The sequence below is a fragment of the Malurus melanocephalus genome, unplaced genomic scaffold (genome assembly GCF_030028575.1).
Source record: "Malurus melanocephalus ecotype Western Australia unplaced genomic scaffold, MMel_1.1 scaffold_548, whole genome shotgun sequence".
Classification (NCBI taxonomy): domain Eukaryota; kingdom Metazoa; phylum Chordata; class Aves; order Passeriformes; family Maluridae; genus Malurus; species Malurus melanocephalus.
Window position 1 is genome coordinate 369638 of NW_026623780.1, and position 10703 is coordinate 380340.

A 10703-nucleotide genomic window follows, 5' to 3' on the forward strand; every position below is an offset into this window, starting at 1 on the left:
TGAACCCCGACCCTGCTGGCGTCACGGAGTCCCCAGGATCCCGCTTCAGCCGCTCCCCGTCCCGCGGCTGTGGCCCCTGTCCCCGAGCTCGCAGTGCTCCCGGGGGAACGCGAATTTCCCTCCCCTGCCCGCTCCCGGTGCAGACGGATCGTGTTCAGTACCTGACGCTGGTCTGCACCTCCTCTGAACACGCTTTCACCCCAAAATCCTAAAATCGAGCTGTCCACACCATCAGATACATTGAGAGTGAAAATCAGGCAGGTTTGGTTTATACAATAACGCTGACGCGGGGTTTTGGAAAAGCCTGCTGGGGGATTGGGGCAGCCAAGCCAAGCTACAGAGGTTTATCAGTGCCATAAGCATATTTTGATATCAAGACAAGAGAAAATTCTATTTAAAATGAATAGTTCAGCCTGTTCATGAATCCTGTCTTATCACCATCACATCAGACCCAGGCCAGTGTGGTTTGATGAGTAACTTTATCATAGAATCCCAGAATCCCATAATAGTTTGTGTTAGGAAAGGAAAAATAGGAAAGAACTTTTAAGACAATCTTGTTCCAAATCCCGGCACTCCAGCTCAACTATCAGCTAACTTGAAAAAAAAAAAGGAACATTGATATTTTCCCTCTCAACCGTTTGAAGTCTGCAATACTTTGGCTGCAAARAATGTCACCTGAGCCGTGTTTTCTGCCACTTCTTTCAGGGGGAGGAATAAACCAGCGGTTAATTATTCTGTGTAGCATCAACCTGCCTTTSCCTGTGATGAAATCAGAGTCGCCAGCGTGACACAACTGCTCCAGCGAGCAGAACACRAAGTGTCTCCGACACCTGCCTTTGCTTGGCACCGAGTAGCAGCCGGCTGCCAAYGCATTAAAAGCGTATGTTTGACAGCAAACTCCTCCCTGCTCTGCCTCGTGTCGTTAATCGCACCGGGCAGGGTTTTTTTCCCCTCTGCAATCCCCACCTTGCTGATGTCCATCCCTGCCATTCTTTCCCCAATCCTTCTCTTCTGTTATTCCCCTGCTCCTGTGGGCAAGCAGAAATTGCAAATTTGCTGCTGTTGTTTGGGTRTCTCCCTTTGCTTTTCTCTGTTTTCCCATTTCTTTGCATTTTTGGAACCCAATAGTTTCCAAAACCCCACATTTCTTCTTCATAACCCCGTTTTCAACCAGAGCCTTCTTCTGCCATTATTCCTTTCACATCATTTAGCTTTCCATCTAGAAGTGGTAATTTTCATTCATCACCCAATAAACCTTTTCCTTGGCTTATTTTCTTACCCACATCTTTTCCAACAGCCTCTTTAACCCCCTTCCCATATTAATTGGGTCTTTATTCCTCATCTCCATCTCTTGGTGMTGCCTGGTAATTTCTAGATGCCAGCAACAGTAATGTTAAACCAGTTCAAGAGATTGAAACAGAGCTTGGATCATCCATCTATTGATCCTGAGGGTGGACCATGCCACATCCCAGATATCTGGCCAGGAGTTGAAGAATAAATGCAATATCCACCCCAGCAAGCACATCCAATGACCAGGTTTGAGCCATGCTTCTTGTTGGTTTTAATCCCACCATCACAAGATAATTCAAGTAATTGGTATTTCAAGCAYAAGATTTGGAATTGAAATGATGCCCCACAGCCCAACACCCTCCAAAATACTTATATATTTATCCCTTTAATATTTAATGTATTTCAAAACAAATTAAAAATTATATAAATTTCAATTAAAATATTTAATACTTAATAATATATCCCTAAAATATTTATTTGCACAGCCCACACAGTGTCACAGCAAGGTCACAGGTTTTTTTGAGATTTTTGTGATTTTGGTAAATCCACAGTTAAGGAAGTGGAAGGAGATACCTGGGCAAACCAACCTCATTGGTGTGATATTTCCAAGCACAACCTTCACTGGAGATTTCTTCAACCCATCTGCAAATCATCATCCTAAACACATCCCTCCTCTGCATCTCAGCCTCCTCCCTGCATCAGAAATGCCCTGCTGGGGATTTGCCTCACAGTCTGCTCTGTCAGCCCATCAGCTGAATGCAAAGATCTGATTTTATTGCCAAAGAATCATTTATTGCTGCCCTAAAATAACTTTTCCTTCTAGCTCTTACCTGCTGGGATTTGGTCCCGTTTACTGCTTGTGTCAGAGTTGCATTRCACCTGGCAAAAAGAAGTCACAGAAAGTGGAAAGAGGCAATGTTGGGCATAAAAAGTGAATTAAAAAACATGGGAGAGTAGCAAATATTGAGGATTTTTGAGTTGTTTGCATGACTCTGGGAGAAACTTCATATTTGTAGTATTTTTTTCCGGGATTACTGTTGATGTGGGGACATTTGCTGGTGTCACAGATCCAGGTTTTTCCAAGAGTTTTGATTTGCACCATGTGGCATTTGCATCCAAACCCTTGTGCTGGGGACAGGMCACATCAAACTGATTACAAACAATKTGGTRATGATTAATTCCAGCTCCAACGAGTTTGCTATCCATCACATAGGTATCATAAAGTATTTCCTGGCAAAGCTCTTAAGCAATAACCTGCTTTAAATAAGGAGAAGCAGAGTCATGCAGATGCTGTTGGATGCTCTTGGCCCAGAAAACCCAATTCAAAGGATTTATTTGGGCACAAATAATTCAGTGTTCTCCAATGGATAGGAGCTGCCTGTTCTGCCAAGGAATGACCTGAAGGATGCTTCATCACTGCAGATAGTTTTTTTCCCAAGGAAGAGATCAGGGAATTGTGGCATTTCTTGGCAAAGGGCGTGACAAAGATCCCAAGGCTGGCATTGGATGGGCTTGACAGAGAGATGCAATTAGCACTGAGGTTAATTAAATGCTTGGCACAGGAGGATGGAGAGGTCACCTTCTTCCTTCAAGGTCTGCAAGATGGGATCATACAGATCAAAACTCTTTTGTGAGACACCACCCAGGAGCAGCGCCTGAAAACAGGGTGGGTTTGGGTCAAGATGGCCCTTTTTGTGTTAAAACCTACAAATCCACCATGCCCAGCTCATCCTGGTGGCCAAAATAGCCAACGTGGTTTGGTATCAAGCGATAATAAACGATCAAACTCTTGGTAAAARGAATTGGAGGCGCTGAGGGAACCGATTTCAAACCATTTGCGCAGTCGTGAGACTTCCAGTTTTCCGGCTGGAGCTCCCCGGTGCTCCAGTATTAGAATTAAAAAGAAACGGCGTTGATGCAAGAAAGGAAATATTCTGCTCCTGATTTAAAGACTAGCGAATTGCTAAATATTTTTATTAGTGGCAAATTTGCAGCTTGCTGGAACTAATTTCACGCCCGGTAGATATGGAGCTTAAGCTGGGAATGGCGTTAAATTACTCTCTTGTAAGGGTGTTTAAACCTTGTGATGGGGATCTTATGGTGGGGACCTGTCTGGGGACCCCTTTTTTGGGGGGATTCCTCGTGGGTTGGGCAGAAGAGCATCAGTACAAACATCATTTTCATCCTTGGTGCGATAGGAACCACCGGTCCTCCTCATTTACATAAATTTGCTTATGGGGGTTTGCTGAAAACCAGTGTGGTCATGACTCCCCAAGATCCTTCAGCCTGAAAAGACATTTGTATTTTATGGATTTTTTTTGGCATATTTTGGAGATTATTCAGGATATCCAGCATTGAGTTGGTTTTGTTAATTTTAAAATTTATTTAATTGATTATAAAAATGTACTGAATTAATTTAGAAAAAAATGATTTCATTTATTTTAATTGAGTTTTTATTTAGAATATTCCAGGCTTAGCTGATTTAAGAGATGGGTAAAAGTTGGAATGGCTCTATCCCTGAGTGTCACTTGCCCCCTGAACCCATTTTTTTTTCCGTATTTTCTTTGTCAGCCAGATGTTTTACAGCTTGCCAATGGTTTTCCAGCCCAAATCCCTCCCTTCTCCTTCTGCAAAGCCTCCAAGTGTGCTGGGAACCACTCAAATTAATGCTGGGGAAAAACCCATCCCCTTTCATCCTGCCCAGATACAAACTGGGACAGGTGCAGGTGTGGGGTCCGAGGATGAGGAGCTGAGAAAGCAAAGCAGAGGCGTCGAGAGGATCTGATTACTCCTCTAAAAATACTGCCAGGAGGGTGGCAGTGGTAAACAAGAGCTATTTAAATCCCTCAGTCCACTTTCTGTGATGGGAAAATTGGAGGTTAAATAGTTCCTCCCAACTTACACAGAGGACACACACAGCTGAGAAGCACTGAGTTGTCCTTTTCCAAAAAGACATCCCTGCAAAAAAACAAAGTTAAAATAATAGGAGAGGGTTGGTAATGGTTCCAGTGGGGATAGAGCTCTCTCTCACAGCGACTCACTTCAGATTATCTTTTTCTAGCTGATGGCGGAAATCAATTTTAATCATCCTGACAGGAAATGAGGATGTAAGACTTCAAACAGAATAAATCCTGCAACATTCAAAAAATAATAAAGTGGAATATGAAGTCACTTTTCAAATGGGAAAAAAAAATTCCCATCCCAGCAAATGGAAATGCCTCCAAAAGCCCCTAAAGGCCCTGGTTGGTAGGAGGAGAGAAAACATTTTCCAAGACTGACCTGAATTGAGAAGCACTTGGAGAGGGTGGATGGAGGAAGTCAGGGTGTTTCTGTCATCACATCTCGTGGTTCCTTTCATGGTTYACATCACTCCCAAGTGGGAGGAAGTTGGTAATTTTTTGGTTTTGGTAAATTTTTATGGTAAGTGCCACTTCAGTTCAGTCCGGTAAATTTATGGATTGGGGCTAATAAGGTTTTTGATACCTGGCTCTCCAAAGTTCAAGCAACTGCAGTGATTGCCCTAAAAACCCTACAAAAAGGAAGTTCCTACAGTTGTCTCCTGGGGATGTTTTAATGTCATCATGCCCACATGGGATTGCATGTCCACGTGGAGTCAACATGGGTTGATATTGTGGCAAAATCTGTTCCAACCAAGGAGAGGAAGGAGGAGAGAAACTGCCTGAGAGACTTCAATTTGGCTGTAGAGACCTCCATGAGTGCTGTGAGGGGTGGAGAAGAGGCAAAGCTAAAGGAAGGAGGTAAAGAATCCATGGAAAATGAGTATAAGAAGATTGAGGGGGAAAAGACAGACAAGAATAGGGTCTGGGGAGACGGTAAAAATTAAAATTTGCTTTTATAATGGCATTCCCAAAGGTTATAAAGCCCACAGYCAAATGTTTTTTCAAGAAGTTTTTCTTTCCCATACATTTCCCCAAGAAATGCTGTTTCCCACCMATCTTATCTTTAAATGAGTATCCAYATGGCTCCTCCTTGCATCAYCACTKTGGAAACYTTGCMCCKTTACCTGTGTCAAMCTCTTCTTCCTTCCAGCCCCAGARCTTTCAGGTGAGAAACCCAGGAGCCATTGCTGTTGAAACCCACAGTGCTTCATTTGAAGTGACTCATCATCATTAGTTCTTTCGGTATTCTTCATAATGGCATTAATCACCGGCCACTCATTAGACTTTAATGTGCCCATAATACGTTCATCCGTCGTAATTCCATCACAATCGAGTGCTCAATAATTTCTCCTTACTGGAAAGGGCTGAGGGATGGCAATGTCTGCCCATGGTGGGATGTTGGGTGACTGAAAACAGCCATCAATCCTGAAATGACCCAAATTTGTTGCTGAGACCYCCAGGACTTTCAGGCAGGTGGGTATTTTTGCCAATCGAGCCTGTCTGCAGTTTTCATTTGGGTTTTATTCTTGGCTCCTTGCAGCACCTTTGCTCTCGCCCTTTTTCATTTGACATATATTGATTTTTCTCCCGCTGTTCCCTGGGTGGCAGCTTGGAAATGATGCAGTTGTTTTTGTTGTTGTTTTTTTTTTCTTTTTTAAATTTAATTTCCTTCCCTGCTTGTGTGTGGTAGTAGGGAAAATACCTGTGATAGGAACCTGCTGGGCCTAGATGGGGTTGAAGCACCGTGTGGCTCATGGGAGTTTCCTTCARAAGTCTCAGTGTTACCCTTAAGCTCACCTCTCCCCGGCTCCTGAGCACATGGGATATGTTTTTTATAACTCTAAATTAAATTTTGGATTTTCACACACTTCAGTGAAAAGGATGTTCTTGTGTATCCGACCATCACRGTGCTCAATCAATCACGGCTTCATCTTTCCACCCATGGATGACTGAAAAGTGGAGATCATCCTCCTTTCAGGGGTTTCCCTGGGCTGCACCAACTTCTCACGTGTTTCTCCTAATATCCAACCTGGTTTTTTAATTGCTGGTGGATGGCAAAAAATGAAAAATAAAAAAAAAGAAAATAGGAGATGAATTCTTCCTGCTGCGTTGTGACTTTGTGGTCCTTCCAAACTCCACAGCAGTTGCTCTGTGTTCTGCAAGGGCACCATTTGATTTCAACTCAGAGGTTTTGGTCTTGGATCTCAGGAGCTTTCCATCCCCAAGGATGCATAAAATTTATTTTGCTTTCTTTTGCCCATGGAGAAGATATTAYGGAGTGCTTTGGTTTTCTCAGGTCCAGTAGCAACTCCCTGGGACAGCTGTGGCAGCCAAGGAWATGAATCATTTCGATGGTATTTAAGATCCTTCAGGTAACCTGTGCAAGTAAAAAAATTAAAGGCAGCTAATCAAATGGCTTTGAGGGCTGTAAAAAAGCAGAATTCAATCCCTGCAAACTTTCCAAGATGTAATTTCAGAAGACATCAAAGATGACATGAACCTAAGAAAGTAAAACTACTCAAAATTCAAAGTTTATAGTCCATCTGTCTCTTTGCTTCAGGGAGCTGGTATTAAATTTATTGCTAAATAAAACAAATAAGCCCAGGAAAAGTCAGCGCTGAAATCTGCATACTCGTAAGAGAATTAACAGAGCTCTCTTGTTATGATGGCTGCTTCTCAATTTGCATCTTTMAAGAGTTGTGACCATCTCTGCGCTTCTCCCTCCGCTGGCTCCTCGGCAGCCAGGCTGGTGTTTGYGCTGGCACAGCTCGGTGAAAAGATGCTACAGGTCAAGGTTGAGCTCCCGTCATGGGCTGAACCAGAAAGAGGATGGGGAACGGTGCTGAAGCCCAGCCAAGGTGAAGAAATATCCCAGGTGGAGTCAAAATTTTAAAAGGGCGGGATTCAGCATCTCCATGTTGCTCTTGCTGGCTGTCTGGTACCCAGCTRCTGCAGGTATCCAAGGGAACCATAAATTGGAGCGGGATCAGCCCATTAACCAACCCTGGTTTTGTTTTTACAGTGTTTGTACAAGGCGTGGTTTTACAATTATTTATAATTTTTGTTTCCCCCACGGGTATCCCTCCAGCCCATCCCTATCTCAATCTGCTGATACTGCCTCAGAAAAAGAGACTCCAAAACTTGTCCAAGTGCTGGAGGTAAGTCACTTTAAACATCTACAGCTTTCTTTTTTTTTAATTATTTTTATTTAATTTTTTTTTATTTATCCCTGGAAATGTTTGGGAAAGGATCAGTTCAGTCAGATGCTTTCAGTAACTTTGCACAGGAGAGCCTGAAGGAGCAGCAAAAACCAGCGGCAGACTTATTATGCCTTGAAATTAAACATTTAAGAGGAGTAAGTTGGCAGCAGGGATTTTCTAATCAAAATATATATAACCTGCCATTTATCCAGYATTTGCCCTCTGGAAGGACCCCAAAATACTTTCTTGGCTCAACAAGCCATCATTAACCCCTGTTCAACCTGTGCAGGGAGGGGAGAAATCCCATTTTTTAAAATRTTTTCCCACTCAATCCCAGCTGCTTGGTGGAGGCATCAACAGGGAAAAATCCTTTCTTTTGGCTTCAGCTTTCTTTGTYATCAATCCATCAATCTCACGCAAGGAATAAACCTCATTTTATTTAATCTTTCATGGGAAAACCTCCGGGAATACAGAGCCATCCTGGCATTGATCACTTATTCTTAATATATCCTCCTTGTCCCTATGGATTATTGATAAACCCTTTAATTACATTCTCCCATGTATTTATCTATTAGTTCTTGTGAAATTGGTGTAGCGTTACATACTCGTGTGTGTGTCTGAGGTTATTTAAAATGCACGGCGCCTTCAAAAATAACGTTGTTGTCTTGGTGTTGTAAATCTTTTGGGGCTGACTCYCTTATCATTCCCAGGAAAACCAGGTAAAAAGAGGAGTTATCCTGCAAGCATGTGAAGGACCAAAAACAGAGGGAAATTGAGTTATATAGAAATCTTCCAAGAGCTAAAAAGTTAAAATTTGGGGAATCCTATAATTTCATCCCACAGTTGGTACAAGTGTTGTTGGGTTTGTCAGATGAACATCCATGTGGATGTCCCTGTGTTGTTTTAAGGCTACAGTTAAGGCTATTGGTTGACTTTTTTTCCTCACAAAATTCTACATAAATCCCTAGAAATCATTATAGAATTATTATATAATACATAATACATAATATATAATAYATAATATATAATATATAATATATAATAYATAATAYATAATATATAATATATAATATATAATATATAATATATAATATATAATATATAATATATAATATATAATATTCTATAGATGTTATATTTCATTATATATTGCTATAAATCATAGTAGAATTATTAGATATAAAAATAGATGTTGTATATATAATAATATTATATATAGATATTATATTTTATTATAGATATAAATCTCTATAAATCATTCCAACATCTCCAAAGGATTGAGGKGATGCTCTGAGTTCCCGTTGGTTTTCCCAGTGATGCCATGCARTGATATTTATTTTTTTTGGAGGGATGCATCACACCCACCCACTGCATCCCTCTGTTATTTTATTGATGGATTCCAATGAATCCTGAAGTCATTACTAAAGAGGGTTCAGAAAGGTGTAGGAAAATATTCACATCTGAAATATCTCCTAAAAATCCAACACAAATTTTAATGAGTGATTTGCGTTATCCATTATGGGATCCAAGAGCAGTGCCCGAGCCAGAGGGATGAAGGGTTGGTGGGTACCATAATTTGGAGAAACACCTGACCCAAAACAAGTCCTAAATTGTCTTGAGGGATTTCTTTTTAGCATCTTTTAACTCCTGGGAGGGTTGGACACCCTCTCTGTAAGCAATTTGGAAGGGCTGGTGCTGCAGTTCTTAAGCCAGGCTCAGCTGCAAGGMCTTGTCCCCAAACCCTGCCTTGTTTTCAACATCCATCACTGAATAATTTACTCAGTTTTGCTCTTCTGCATCTTGCGGAGAATCCCGTCGCAGTTTTCTTAGAGAAATCCGACACGAGCAATAACACAATCTTGGAAAGAGAATTGAATTATTTATGGAGGAGCAGTCAAATGACGGAGACTAAACCTCTATATTTTATGTAATTTGTTTTCTCCTRAAGCCTGTTATGTAAAAATGTAAATATTGCTGGTTATGGATGTCGCTGCTCTTGCCAAATGTTTAATATTTTATCAAACCTGCTCTGAGTTCTCTTCTCTTTTGGAAAGGACCCCTCCACATCCTCTGCGATAAGTAGCAATGAATTTGTGGCAATTATATATTTACAACACAGACTTCAGGTGTGCAAAAAAAACTCCCTGAGGTGCCCATGCTCCAGTGTGGGGCAGGGAAATGGCACGGCAACCAGAATTTGGGGGAATTTTAAGCAGAGGGGGACAATTTCAGGGAGGTTTTCCAGCAATGTGGGTTGGGATAGGGATGGAATAAGGTGTCTGAAGGAGGGTTTCATGGTTTTGGGGTTTGGACACCCATCTTCAGGCAGCATAGGGTTGTCCAGGGTGGGAAGAAATGAGTTGGTACCCAAACCCTTCTCTGGAGGGACATTGCTGAGCATCCCTGGACACCTGGAGGCTCAGGGCTTGTGGGATGAGACCTGACCAAGAAAAAAAAAATTCAGCAATGACCTGTTGCAACAGAAAGATGCATTTTTCCTATGAGAAGATCTATGAGATTGAGTGCAGGATAATTTTAATTTATCACAAAAAAAAAAAAAAAGAAATTCCAACAAGCTTCCATGGCTGGATGATGAAGTGRCCAATCCAAGTGGGAAATCAGGCACTGTAATTTTTTTAACCAGGGATGATAATTAACCTCTGGAAAAACTCTCTGGGGAAGAAGCAGTTTTTTGCCTTTGGAAGGAAAAATCTGGGCCTGGGTACTTTTCCTGGAGTTTAAATGGGAGATTCCAAAACCAGTGGAGGAATTGCTTTGGCGATTGATAACAGAAATTGGGGAAGATAAACGAGGGATGCTCAAGGAGTGAATGTGGGATATTCAAGGAGAAAATGTGGGATATTCAAGGAGCAAATSTGGKATATTCAAGGAGCAAATGTCAGATCCTTGAGGAAGGAATTTGGGATGCTTGGGGAGCGAATTGATGCTACTGACTCCAGAAGAAGAATCCTTGCACCCACAAGAACCCTAAAATTTTGAGCACTTGGATATTTTTGGCAGTGATGTGGCTTAAAATACRCCCCACATGTGCCTGCTCTTTTACATCCCTGCTTTCCAAGCCGAGATGAGAGAAAGACGAGATGCCAAGCCTGGATGATCCAGTGGTCCTTTGATATCACGGTGATGGGGTTTCCATCTGCCTCCCCTTCTCTCTTCCTTTCCAATTCTCYAGCTCCTGCAAAACCCGAAATATTTTCTGTCTGGCATCCCCAGCTGGTTGAAACAACCGGCGACAGCTTTATGGCTCCTCATCTTCGCTCSCTTCTGTGAATAGTAATAAGGGAGGGGAGAA